Here is a 15,129-nt window from a genome sequence, read left to right as displayed (position 1 = left end):
GAGGAGGAGGAGGAGGAGGAGGAGGAGGAGGAGTCATAAGACAGTAATTTATTTCCAAAAAGAAATTCGGATAGGAATTGGTTTAAATAAATATAGAATATATTTTCAAACTGTTTTATAATGGGGAGATTATGTCAGAAGTTTAGGAATGTAGCTGAAGGAAGACTTAAAATAAAAATAAAATTAGTATCCATGAAATACTATTTTAGACAAAGAAGAAAAGCTAAGATGGCAGCTTCAGATTATAGAAAAGTAAACCAGAACACAGCAAATCAGAAAGAACGAACTAATAAGAGGTAGAGATTAAAAACATAAAGGAAAAAAAGTTTGGAATTTAATTTTGAGCTGGTGTCCTGAATTCCAAGTTGGCCTTGAGCTCACTTTGTAGTGGAGGGTGATCTCTAGCTGTGATCCTCCTGCCTCCACACCCTGAGTGCTAGGATTACAAGCATGTGCCATCATGCTTGGTTCGTAAGAGGAAAGTCTGGAACAGAGAGGGTCAACAAAGTCAAGGACTATGAAAACCGAGACATGCCAGAGCGGTGGTTCTCGGCTTCCTTATGCCGCGACCCTTTAATACAGTTTCTATATTGTGGTGATCCCAACCATAACATTATTTTCGTTGCTACTTCATAACTGTAGTTTTGCTACTGTTATGAATCATAACGTAATTATATGTGTTTTCCAATGGTGTTAGGCAATCCTTATGAAAGGAGAGGTTGTGATCCATAGGTTAGGAACTGCTTCCCTGGGCAATGTTGACTAGAAAAAGTTCATCTTTCACATGTGCTAGCATGTGAAAGGTGAAATTAAGAGGAATTATGAAAATCCAATGCCAATAACTTGGAAAACACAGATGAAATAAACAAATTTGTAGGAAAATATAACTCACCAAGTAAACTCAAGAAGGAAAAAAATCCTAAAAGGTCTGAAACCATGTAAGTGGTTTAAAATGCTCCCACAAGAAAAACAGCAGGTCCATGGAGAGAGACTTACGGGCAAACCCTACAAAAACACTCAAAGACAATGTTCCATCCAACACAAACTCTTCCAAAGAACAGGGAAAATGGGGCGCAGCTTCCTGTCTTGTTCTATGAGGATAGAAAGAAAATATTTTTTCAAAATCAGAAAATAAAATAGATACAGAAATAAGGCTTAGTGAATTGAAGTCCTGAAAACAAGTTTTACAAAATTTTATCAAATGAAGAATAAATATATTAGGCCTAATACTTAGTACCTACCAAAAAAATATCACACAACAATAATCGTTCCAAAACTTCTTTTGGAAAATGGTCCCTTTAGAAGAGCCAGATGCGGAATGTTTCCTGGTAGGACACCATAGCAAACTTGTCACTAAGAAGGTGTCTTGCCAAAACAAGAAAGGAAAGAAAACAGACCCAAAATATGATCCAGCATCTGCACCACCCTTCAGTTTACAGCTAACATCCACAGATAGAAATATGTTAAACCACACCTTCATGATATTGAGGTGATAGCCAACCAAACCCGGAGAGATCCAGTTTCTCTGGACGGTAAGAGAGAATGTTATACACTAAATAGACTTGAAATTAATCTTCAAATAGAAGTCTATTGAAAAGAAACAAGTTAAATTTTTTTTCAACAAATACAAGATGTGGCCAGGGTTTGGACTTTACCTAAAACAAAACAACTTATGAAAGTGGTTTGAAAAAATATGAAATAAATTTGAACCCAAATGTATTGTGAGAACACATTAAAAGTAGTGTTAAATGTGGTGGTACATCATAACAATAGGTTTTAAGTATCTCTGTGATTTAGAAAGACATTTGTGATGGTTGACAAAGGATTTGGATGCACAGATGGAGCTTTAGAAAAGTGACTGGATCATGAGACCTTTGCCTTTGTTGATTTATTACGGGTTTAATTCATTTATTTAAATATTTTATACATTCTAATCATATTTTCCCCCTTCCCAACTTCTCTCAGACTGTCCTCACCTCTTTATTCACCCAACTTCAAGTTCTTTCTTTCTTAAAAATAAGACAAAACAAACAAGGGAAATCAAGGCTAACAAAACTAAAATATAGGAAACTAGTAAGATGATGATGATGAAGAAGAAGAAGGAGAAGGAGGGGGGAGAAGGAGGAGGAGGAGGAGGAGGAGGAGGAGGAGGAGAAGGAGAAGGAGAAGGAGAAGGAGAAGGAGAAGGAGAAGAAGAAGAAGAAGAAGAAGAAGAAGAAGAAGAAGAAGAAGAAGAAGAAGAAGAAGAAGAAGAAGAAGAAGAAGAAGAAGAAGAAGAGGAAGAAGTCAATGAAAACAAACAAAAAGCCACACTCACATACACAAAGACATGGAGTATACTTTGTGCTAGCCAACTATTCCTGGGCATGGAGGCTGCCCTTGAGTGTGGCTGATATAACCAGTGAGACACCATTTGAGAAAACTGATTTTTTTCCCTTTCTTAGCAGGTATTAATTGTAAAACCTTCTTGGTTAGGGGTGGGGCTTTGTATCCACTTTCCCTACTCTGTGCTGGTACTTCGTCTGGTTTGAACCTGTGCAGATCTTATGTGTGCTGCCACAGTCACTGAGTTCATGTGTGTGTCAGTCCTGTTGTGTCTAAAAGACTTTATGTCTTTGGAGTCATCCACCATTTGTAGCTCTTTCTACCTACTGTAGTGAGAATTCTAGAATTTTGGTTTTATTACAAAAAAAAAAAACCCACAGAAGTATTATAAGAATGTGTTTTTGTTTTAATCCCAGGTGTGGGGATGTGGGGCTGCTTCACAGTAGGTGACTATGATTTGCCTCATGCTCTGGTAAGGGCATGATTTTGCCAGCTGCAGATAGTACTGCGATTATGTGACATTTGTAATTCTGGGGACTTTTCAGAAGGTTTATAAGTACTAGGACCTCGCGAGGCACGGTGGGCTCTTGGTTGGTTGTTGGTGGTTGCAGTTTGTCAAGTAGTCATATGCAAAGAAGAAACAACAAGAAGAAATTAGATATTCTGACAGCAAAGATCAAATTTGTCCCAAGGGACCAGATGCCCCTAATCGATAACATCACCCCATCTCTGACACCTGACTCTATTCGGGGGGGGGGGCTCTTTCCTTTTCCCTCTATCCTTCTTTTCTGTCTTATATAGTATTAGCGGTTTGAAAGGGTGGAAGAAAGGGAGTGGAGAAGGGTGGAAGAAAGAAGAACCCACAAAGTAGCCAAAAGCCACCCACAACCTGCTCTTCCACATAGATCCCTCAGTTGAAGAGAGAGCTTTGAAAAAGGCATCACATTCAGAACTGAGTTTAACCAAAGTCTCTTACTCTCTGCCCACTGTCCAGCTGTGGATCTCTGTGTTGACTGCCTTCTACTTCCCAGATGAGAGTGGTATGATATGCCATTAGGAGTCATTGTGTTGCCATGTTTCTTTATCAGAGCAACAGAAGTAGGCTTCTCCTACCCTTGTGACCTTTCCAGTCTCAGGGCCTTCACCACTGCTAAGTTTAGGTCTTTAGCAGGGATGAGCACCATCTCATGGAGTGGACCTGACATCTAATTTTTAATAAAAGCAGTTGGTTATGCCCATAACATGTGTGCCACTATTACACCAGCATATCTTTCAGGCTCTCTGTTGTAGGTCACAGAGTTTGTAGCTGGGTGACATTTATTTTTCTCCTTCAGTAATGTACAATGTACTTTTCAGCACTCTTTTCTTTTAAATTGGATATTTTATATATTTACTTTTCAAATGTTATCCCCTTTCTGGGTTTCCCCTCTGGAACCCCTCTCTCCCATACCCCCTCTCCCAGCTTGTATGAGGATGCTCCCCCTCCCATCCACCTACTCCCCACCTCAACGCCCTGGTGGAATCAAGCCTTCACAGGACTATTGTCTAGTGATCCAGACAATACCATCCTCTGCTGCATATGCAGCTGGAGCCATGGGTCCCTCCATGTATACTCTTTGGTTGGTGGTTTAGTCCTGGGAGCTCTGGGGAGTCTGGTTGGTTGATATTGTTGTTGTTCCTCCTGTGGGGTTGTAAACCCCTTCAGCTCCTTCAGTTCTTTCTCTGACTCCTCCATTGGGGACCCCATGCTAAGTCCAATGGTTGGCTGCAAGCATCTGCCTCTGTATTTGTCAGGCTCTGGCAGAGCCTCTCAGGAGACAGCCATATCAGGCTCCTGTCAGCAAGCACGTGTTGGCATCCACAATAGTGTCTAGGTTTGGTGACTGTATATGGGATGGATGCCTAGGTGGGGCAGTCTCTGGATGGCCTTTCCTTCAGTTTCAGTTCCACACTTTGCCCCCCCCCCCCATTTCCTTTAAACAGGAGCCCTTCTGGGTTAAGAGTTTGGCAATGAGTGGCTGGTCCCAACCCCCAACCAGGAGCCTTGTGTAACCTCTAGGTATTGCCTCTACAGGTTCTCCCTCCCCTTTTGTTGGTCATTTCAGCTAATCTCATCCCTGTTGGGTCCTGGGAGCCTCTTGCTTTCCTAGCATCTGGGACTAGCTGGTGCCCACCCCCAGTCCCTCAGTTCCCCATTCCCCATTGCTACCCACCTCTGTTCAAATTCCTGGCCCTCTGTATATCATCCCTGATTCTTCTCATACCTGATCCTGCCTCCTCCCCCCCCCTTCTCTTCATCCCAAGTCCCTCCCACCCTCTACCTCCTGTGAGTATTTTGTTACCCCCTCTAAGAAGGACTGAAGCATCCACATTTTGCTCTTCCTTCTTCTTGAGCTTCCTATGGTCTGTGAGTTCCTCAGCACTCTCAATGCCAGTCAGCAGGGGTAAAGCTTCTAGCTGTGAGCCATGCAACAGGGCTTTACCATCAGGTGATGAAGACTAACCAATATCCTTGACAGTAGCCTTGATATTTGGGGGGGGGGGTCTATGGGACACAAGATGTAATTTGGTGGATTTATTTATTTATTTTGTGAGACAACTCTGGCAGTGTCCCAGAACTCACTGTCTAGACCAGGTTGGTCTCAAAATCACAGAGATCACTTGATTCTGACTCTCAGTGCTGGAATTAAATGTATGAACTACCATGGCAGGCTTAATATGTTTTAAACTTGAATAGACTATACTATGTAGGGGGTGATAGAATTGTGAGACATGGGGTCTCACTGGAAGAAGTAGGCGACTGGGGTCATCCCCTATGTATAAGTTACTCTTCATTTTCAACATGACTAGATTTGGAATTATCTAGGAGATACACATCTTGGTGTTTCTAGAGAGGGTAGAAAACTTGCCTGAATATGGACAGTGTCATTCAACGAACTGGGGTCCTTTGCGAATAACAAAGCGAAGAGGAGGAAAGAAGAGCTGAATGTGAGTGTCCATCTCTCTCTGCTTCCTGACTGTAGCTGCAACGAGACCAGCTGCCTCTTCCTCCTGCCCCACCCTCACACCCACCCGGTGCTTCCCTGCGTGTACTCCCAAACTGTGAGCCGAAATAAACTCTTCAAGTCTACAGTGCCAGATGTTTTTTGCCACAGCAATGAGAAAAGTAACAAATACGTCCTAGAAAGATGTATCCATCCCTGGCCCCTTCCCACAGGTCTCCCTGCTTTCTGGCTGCCCCGAGGGAAGCAGCTTTCCCCCACCACACTGCTCTATCAACCCAGGAGCACACTGCCAGGGGACCACGAACAGAAACCTCTGGATCTGTAAGGCAGAGTAAAGTTCTTTCTTTAAGCTGTTTGTCTCCGGGTACTACATCACAGCAATGAACAACCGACTGACGTAATGCCGGACAGGGTTAGAGGAAACGTGATGTGGTGTCTGGGGGTTTGTCTTAGTGCACCCCACGAGGGAAGGTCAGCAACTTAAAACCAGCAGACCATTCATAACTGGGAAGCGGGGTGGCAAGCCCATATGGGTTGGCTATCTGGTCTGTTTTGTCTTTGGGTTTAAATTCTTCCATCATGGAACTCAAAGGATGAGAATAACAGTGGTGACTGTAAGAAGCACAACAGGCACTTCTGAAAAGAACACAGGCAGTCTCTCCGCCTCCTTTGCCTTCCTGAAGCCCGCCCCCCCTCCAGAGAACCAGCTTGCTGGTTAACTGTCTCCAGTCCACACCTTGGGCTTGTCCTCAGCTCCTCCCGGAATGCTCTTCCGTTTTATTACTGAAGTCCACTTCAAACACTGCCTGTAGCAGATAGCTGCTGTACTGGTCTGCCAAGCATCCTTTGCTTACACTTCAGATATCAACACCGCTGTTCTACGGATAAACACTTTAAATAACATTATGTGGTTCACACAGGGCTGACCTCACCAACCACATTCCCCCCAGAGGATAACAAGTGACTCAGGTCAGGCTGGTGATAACGCCTCAGTGACTGCAGCATTGGGCATGTGGCCAAGGCTGTCCGTGAACAGCAGATTATCTCCCAGACTTACTGGAAGTATCAGATAAAGGACACCCCCTACCCCCAGGTTTGCTAACTCTGGACTACTTGAGGCTATTTGCTTCAGTGTCTAAGCAGAGTCTGCCCAAGACAGAAGCCACCACACAGAACAGACACACAGATATTGGTGCTTAGTGTGATCATACACACAACCAAACAGGTCTCATTTGCTTAATTCATGTTGATTCAGTCAATCACTTCCCATTGCAATTTCTCATTATGGGGAACTGGATACATCTGGTCTTTGTGCTGTTGCTACGTGCAGTCAGGGACTCTCACCCCTCTCTGTCTTAGTTCCTTTTGTTTCACAGTGGCATGATGCCTGAGAGGAACCACTCCTAGGAAGACTCATTTGTTTTCGAACAGTTCTGAGGGTCTTTGTCAACCACTGCTTGGTAGTGTGGCTCAGCTTGCGGTGTGGGAACTGTGTGGAAGACATCCCAGAAGACAGTGGAGCAGAGCTAGAGATAGTTCTACCAGCTCTAGTTCTACCAGCCCGGCGGCCCCTCCTCCTACAAGTTCCATAGCCTTTGGAACATTGTTACCAGCTGCCGAAGAAGCATTCAAATCAAGAACCTGTCTGGGCATTTTAGATTTGAACCATTGTTTTAGTATTCTCACAGTCCATCTGGCTCCTCGTTAGCTCATTGTGGGCTGGCAAGATGGCTTATCAGGTAGAAGTGCTTGCCGCCAAGCCTGATGACCTGAGTTCAACCCTCAGGACTCATGCAAGGTGGAAAGAGAGAACTCCGACAAGTTGTCCTCAGACCGCCACACATGCACCATGGTCATCACAAGAGCACCCACAATGGATGGATGGATGAATGGATAGATGGATGGATGGACGGGTGGGTGGTAAATGGATGGATGGATGGATGGATGGATGGATGGAGAGACAGGACAGACAGACAGATGGACAGATGGATGGATGGATGGATGGATGGATGGATGGATGGATGGATGGATGGATGGATGGACGGGTGGGTGGGTGGTAAATGGATGGAGGGAGGGAGGGAGGGAAGGGGGACAGACGGACAGACAGACAGATGGACAGACGGATGGATGGTGGATGGGTGGTTGGATGGATGGTGGATGGATGGATGGATGGACAGGTGGATGGATTTTTAGAATGACTTAGCTCTGGGGAGAGGTACCCTCTTCCCTTCTAGAACCAGAAGCAGAATTACAGATGCGCAAACACTTCCAAGTCTCACTCTTTTCACCCTCACTTTGGTTCTCCACGGAGCAACTGGTTTTTGTCTTAAGTTTTATCTGTTTCTTCATTTGTTAGTATAAATCAGATCACTTATTTTTTTTATCAGATCACATCTGCTCTGTGCCTAGAACCTTTCCAGTGTTTCTCATTCCACTTAAAATAAAACCTAAATTTGTAGTGTGAATGTGCATGCATGTGTGTGTGTGCATGTGTATACATGTTGTGTGTGTATGCACACATGTGTGTATGTACATGCCATGGCATGCATGCACTTGGAGACCAAAGGACAACTTTCAGGAGTTGGTCCATGCTCTTCTACTGCAGGCTCCATGGATCAAACTGACCCCACCAAGCTGTGTGTAAACTGCTTTTCCCACCAAGCCATCTTGCCAGCTCAAATCCACACATTTTACAAGGCTTTTGGACTGTGCTTGCTTGGGACCTGCTGACCTGTTGACTTCTCCATCCTCTCTGTCCTTCAGCCTCTCTCTTGTTTTCTCAAAACATGTCACCTTTCCGAACTTCTCACATGGGCCTATCAGGTACCATTCTCAGAGAATAAACACGTGACTGTCATAGACAGTCTATTCTTTCTCATGACCTTTGTATGGCTGACTCCTTCCTAGCCTTCAGAACTATTCAAAACTCGGTTTTGCCTTTAAAAGCTCACCCCCATCACTCATTCTAAAATAGAGAAATTATTTAGTGGATGGATGGATGGATGGATAACTTTAAATGGATCGTATTCCACATGAAGGAGAATTTCACATTTTCACATGCACCTGGCACCGTAGTGATCTGAGCACACGTGTGCTCAGCAGACAAGCTGTAAGATGACCCAGGAGCATCTCTCCCTCTCCAATCTCAGAGATGATGTTTGGTCTGTGTGAATCGAAGCAGGGAAGATATGATCTGGGCTAGGGGTCTCAGGGAGTTCTTGTGTTACCCTGCTACCTGCTTGTGTGAGTCAATAAACTCTGACCCTCAGCCCAGATTCATCCTGTGCTCTGGGCACACTTTACCAGGCGGAGAAAGAACTCTTCCCTTGCCCAACCTCATCCTTCTTGCCTAGTTGGCCCTGCCCTTGAAATGCAGAGCACAGACCTGGAGTTCAGTAAGAGCGTCACCTCTTCTGCCATCTGCTTGCTGCTTGCCCCAGGACAGGGTTTCCATTCTGTGAGCACTCCCCAGCCTCCCACATCACTCCATAATCACAGCAGCAAGTCCTTCCCGTGGCAGCCAATGAATGCAGCTTATTTTCCCCAAGAGAACCCTTCATGCCCTCCCCAGGTTGAAAACCCTAACAGATGTCTAAGACTCCTTCTCCAAGACCAGAGATCCCAAATCAGTTCTCTCTGCGGAAAGCTCTCCTTCAGCTGAATGGGCTGCTCCTCAAAGTTTCTGATTGACAATGACAGATTTTCTCAGTGACATCGCAGACTTCCCTCCTTGTTCTCCAGCCTAGGGTGTGATGGTTTTCTAGGTCTGCAACTTCTGCAACCTTGTAGGGTTTTTTTCCCTTGCCTTTTCTCTACGGGATAAGTCTCTGTCGCTAAATCTTTGTATCACTAACTGCTCTGACCTCTGCTCCCAACTGCACTATGTATTGTACATCTACCCAGAGAGGCCAAGAGAGACAAGCCAGACAACAAGGAGAAGCGAGGAATAGCTGGTGAGCTGACAGGCTTCCTGGGGTTCTGTGGGAAGAGAATTCTAGGTCAGAGTAATAGAGATGAACCCAAGAAGCTCACTCATCCACAAGTATGTATTGAATGCCCTCTGTATTTCGTGGATCCTGGTATTTGGTAACTGGTCTTTGTGTCTATAATTAATGGCACATTTGGGGTTTGTCCTCTGTAATTGCTCCCATCTACAAGAGGAAATGTGCTGCACGCATGCCTGGCGGTGAGCGGTGACTAATGGCGAGGAAGAAGAGGGTAAAAAGGGGCCGAATGGAACACAGATGGGAGAACATGGTTTTAGAGAGAAGACGGGACTAGCCATGCCTGCATGCAGTGGGGGCTTCTGTGGATGTGTCAGGAAAAAAAAAAATACCCGTGAATGAAAAGTTTCCAGACTGACTTAGGAAGGGAGATCTAACCCACAGCTCCCACACAGAAAGGAACTAGAGAGGAAAGTCCAGGGAGCGATTGGGGCTTTGGGGGCTGGCAATCTCCTGCTTCCTCCTGGGTGAAAAGGGTTCGGATATCGGCTTTACAATTTCTTTTAAAGATATGTTTTTCTACTCCTCTGAATAAATATCTCATAGTGTTTTTAAAAGGGAAGGAAGAAAAGAAGAAAGAAAGACAGAGAGAGAGAGAGAGAGAGAGAGAGAGAGAGAGAGAGAGAGAGAGAGAGAGAGAGAGAGAGAGAGAGAGANTGGGCATGAAGGTTCTGTGTTTCAAGACGCTTTCTGTAACAGCCTCCAGATAAGTCCCTCAGATGCTGGAAATCCACCAGAAATACTCTGAACGCAAGGCCAGAGCAAGTCATTAAGAAGGGGCCATACAGGCCAGAAGCAGAATTTTGCAGGCAGGCATGTTCCAAGTAATGCAAGAGGGTCCCAAGAGGAGTAACTTCCTCAATCACTTGCAGAAATGTCCAACAGAAATAAAGTCACTCTCTGGGGCCAGGAGTCTCTAGACCTGCTCCTAACCAAAGGATGGGCCTAGGGAGACAGTAGAGGTTGCTTTGTTCTCAGCCAGCACATTGAGCAGAGCAGAACTTGTGCCTGTCTGGGGTTGGAAGCCTCTGTGGAACAAGGAAGTGAAACAGGACCTGTTGCTAAAAATCCCCGATAATTCCATGACCTTCCAAACTAAGCCAATGACCCAGCATGGCACTGACGTCATGCACTGAGCTGTGGCATAGTCGTCCCTCATAATCTTCCCACTACACAGACAAGGGACTCAGGTGGGAGAACGGGATTCCCAAGCCCTGTGTGTGGGAACAAAAGGCCTATTGTACTTAAACGTAAAAGTGCAAAAGACATCTGTAGAATTTGGGGGCCCCTGTGTCTGTAAGGGTGGACCATCCAGGTCATCTTAGTCCCTGGTCCTCACAGACATTGGTGGCATAGAAGGAAGCACATACGGGCTGTCTTGGCTCTGGCCAAGCTGGGCTGGATCCAGCAGAGGACCCTTAGCCTACAAGAAGGCTGGTCCAAGATGTAAACTTTCAGAACATAAATAGATGAACCTGCCAACTCTCCTCCCATGCGTGAGTCCAGGGATCTCAGCAGATGTTGCCCACTTAGTCTGTAATTTCTAGCACCTTCTAAGCTTGACCATCTGAAATGAAATAAAGGTATTGCATATAAGTATAAATATAAGGCATGCCTCTGTGCTAGAAGAGCCAAGGCCGACAGCAAAATAACACTCTCTGTGACCAGGTTCCTTCCAACATTCAGATAAATAGTTTGCATGCTGGCTTCAACTGTTCATGCACAAGCATTTAAAAAGACAGAAGTAGTCTCCATATTTTGGGAGACCTTGGACCTTGCAACCCTATGTCTGTTCTCCCATTCTCCCATTCTCTTATTCTCTCTTTCTTACTCTCTCTCTCTCTCTCTCTCTCTCTCTCTCTCTCTCTCTCTCTCNCACACACACACACACACACACACACACACACATGAAACAAAGTATTCATAAAGCTTACGTAACATTATATGTAATAGTAAGCATTGAAGATTAATAGCAGGCTAAGTCAACTATGATACATCTGTGAGATGGGAAATTATGTGATATTAATAATAGTAACAAAGCCAGGTATGGCCACGAATGCCTGCAATCCCAGCACTAGAAAGGTAGAGGCAGGAGAATTCCAGGCCTGACTGAGTATAAAGCCAAACCCTCAAAAGAACAAAGCAAAACCAAGCACAAGGGGTCTAGGGTTGTAGCTCTGCAGTTCAGCAGCTGAGCACGCACTTAGCATGTTCCAGATCCTCTCAGTTCAATCTCCCCTGTCACTTTACAATGAAGTAATCAGACACTGACACGATGGCTCAGTGGGTAAAGACACTCACTGCTAAGGTTAATGACCTGAGTTCAGTCCCTGGAACCCACATGCTAGAAGGAAAAAAACCAACTCCTGCAAATTGTCCCCTAGCCTCTGTATGTGCATCATAGCAAACACGCTTCTACATGCTGAGAGCAGCCACGGAAGCCTCCATTTAACAGGGTGACAGAAGCCACTGGCAGATGGATTTCAGAGCCAAAGCAGCAAGAGGATGACTTTTCCCTGTTTTGTGCCTTTGGGTTTTTATAACTGTGAAGCAAGGTGGGGGGTGGGGTGGGTAGCTCTAGTCTTTAATCCCAGCACTCTGGAGGCAGAGGCAGGCAGATCTGAGTTTGAGGTCAGCCTGGTCTACAGAGTGAGTTCCAGGTCAGCCAGGGCAACACAGAGAAACCCTGTCTCAAAAAACCAAAAAAAAAAAAAAAGAAAAGAAAAAGAAAAAACAAACAAACAAACAAACGAAACAACTATGTAAAGCAACTGTTTTAATTTTAAAATATTTTAAAAGTCAAGATGGGACTGGGAATGCAGCTCAGTTGGCAGAATACTTACTAAGGATGCAGAAGGCCCTGGGTTCACTCCCCAACATAGCACAAACAGAACACAGTGGTCTATCTCTGAGATCCCCAAACATGAGAGGTGGAGGCAGGAATGGTTAGAGATACCTACAGGGGCATCCTTGGCTACATAGGGCGCTTGGGACAATTAGAGATGTGTGAGACACTCTGTCTGCCTCCCCGCTTCCCCCCCCCCACCTGCCTCTTCCAAAAAACACAAGACAAAACAAAACAAATACCAAACACACAAAAAACAGTTAACTAGGTGGCTGCCTTAACAAAACAGGAAGTATTTGCCTTTAAGCAGCTTAGGGACAGTTTGGGAACTCAGCAGCTCAGTTTTCTTTCTTCCATCTGACTCTTGTCATGACATCATGATTCATTTCAACACACTTTCACAGCCTCTGACACTTAGTCAGTTCCTAATGGCAATGATTCAAGCTGGCAGTCCCAGCCATGGAGGGGGAGGCCAAGTTCCCACCGTGTTGCTCTGTCTCTCTCCTCCTGTAAGCTGCCCGTAGGAAGGTTCTTATCTGCTACATTAAGCCTGCCTCCTCTGGGATTCCAGTAAGTTTCAATACACACGGATCCCTGTGTCCTTCCTCTGACCTCATTCTCAACCACCACGCCCATTTCCTTGTGGTCCTACAATTCTCTCTCTGCCTTTTGCAGGTACTTAAATCTTTGTCCCCCTCAGCCAAGTTCTCCTACCCTATCGTTTTCCCACATCTGATCACAGATTCCCACCCCCACCTCCACCCCCCAAACCCCCACCCCTGGCTGCCAGGTGACTCAGCTTTCTGGTAGGGACTTATAATGAAGGACTCCTAAAATAACCCCAATCCTAAAAAAAAAAAAAAAAAAAAAAAAAAAAAAAAAAAAAAAAAGAAAAAAAAAAAAAAAAAAAAAAAAAAAAAAAAAAATCAATGCTGGCCCATGAGTCTACTTCCCACTTTAGTTTCTGACCTTCATGCCAAAATCACTTTCCTCTTTCTCTCTGTCTCTCTGTCTCTCTGTCTCTCTGTCTTTGTCTCCCCCTCCCCTCCCCTCCACTTTCTCCTCCTCAGTCTCCAGCAACATGCTGCCAGATTCATTCCATAGTAACTATGCCCATGTGAAAACATTGAGGATACTGGTGCATATTTGTGATCCCAGCACTGAAAGAGTGGGAACAGGAAGACTCCAGCCAGTCTAATCCAGTTGATGATCCAGCTTAGAAGCCAATGAGAGCTCCTAGCTCAAAGGAGATGAACAATGCTCCTGAGGATAACATTCTGGGTTGTTCTCTGACCTCCACCTGTACATGCAGGAATGCGTTTATGCACTCAAGCATGCTCACGCACGCGCACACACACAGCACAGAGTACACATACACACAGACACACATATATAAAGAGAGAGAGAAAGCACACAGAGATATACAGATACACATTACACATATACATATGCTCATTTATAAAGGTTGGGGGGGGTGACGTTGTTGTTGTTATTGTTGTTGTTGTTGTTGTTTTAAATCTGATCAAGATACAATAGTAGTCTGGCAGGGTACAGTCACACACTCCTTTAATCCAGCACTCAAGAGGCAGAGGTTGGTTGATCTCTTAGTTTGAGGCCAGTCTGGACTACGTAGCTAGTTCCAGGTCATCCAGGCCAATGTAGAGAGACCCTGTCTCAAAAATAAGACATAATCGTCTTGCTCAGCTTAGGAGTAAGAGCTGAGAGTGTAAGGCAGCTGGAGCAATTGTGGTCTGAAGGCAGGGCACTGAGAAGGGGAGGTCTGCAGAGAAGGCCTTGTGTATGGGCCTTCAGTGAGGCCTTAGGAAGTGCAGGGCTTCACACGTGCAGGGAAGCCCTGCTGGGGCAGGGGTGGGGGGAACAGTGAGACTGCCAGTTAAGAGTGGCATTGGAGAGAAGTCCCGATGACACTGGAAATCTGGACCAGAGAGGCAGGAGAGAACATCATCCAGAACTGTTAGCATCTCAAACATCAGACTAAGGTGTGCAGAGGCTAAAGACTGCACGCTAGAGTCTGATGTCTACACAAAAGAAAGAACCCTAAAGACAAACCCGGGGGGGGGGGGAAATCTAGAATCAAAGCATGAATTTAGAGGTCAGGAAAATGTGTGGGTTTTCTCACACATTTCTCGCAGATTTGCCTAAAATGAGTCCAAGCAAATGGGCGGGGCTAAGATGGTGACTGACTTGTGAGATGGAACACAAAGGAAAGCTCCTAGGGGAACATGGGAGATTCCATGGTTTCTAAAAGCATCTTTAGCAATGTCCAGTAAAAATGAAAAACTTTCTAAACTTGAAAAAAAAAGTGAGCCCATTGTTAAGATAAAAATAAAAGGAATGATAAAATGATAAAGAAAAGATTAAAAGGATACATAACATATGCTCAGAGAACTAAAGAAAAATATGGCCGTAATAATGGACTAAATAAGGAATCTTAGCAAAGAACTAAAATATATTTGAAGACAATTCAGTAGAAATTACTCTAATTAGAGAGTTAAAAGAGAAGAAAAAGCCAGGCGTGGTGGCGTACGCCTTTAATCCCAGCACTCAGGAGGCAGAGGCAGGCAGATTTCTGAGTTCCAGGCCAGCCTGGTCTACAGAGTGAGTTCCAGGACAGCCAGGGCTACACGGAGAAACCCTGTCTCGAAAAACCAAAAAAGGGCTGGTGAGATGACTCAGCGGGTAAGAGCACCCAACTGCTCTTTCAAAGGTGCAGAGTTCAAATCCCAGCAACCACATGGTGGCTCACAACCATCCTTAACAAGATCTGTCGCCCTCTTCTGGAGTGTCTGAAGACAGCTACAGTGTACTTACATATAATAAATAAAAAAATCTAAAAAAAAAAAAAAAAAAAAAAAAAAAAAAAAAAAAAAAAAGAGAGAGAGAGAGAGAGAGAGAGAGAGAGAGAGAGAGAGAAAGAGAAGAAAAAAAT

The sequence above is a fragment of the Mus pahari genome, chromosome 8 (assembly GCF_900095145.1).
Source record: "Mus pahari chromosome 8, PAHARI_EIJ_v1.1, whole genome shotgun sequence".
Lineage (NCBI taxonomy): Eukaryota > Metazoa > Chordata > Mammalia > Rodentia > Muridae > Mus > Mus pahari.
This window is presented reverse-complemented; position numbering follows the sequence as displayed.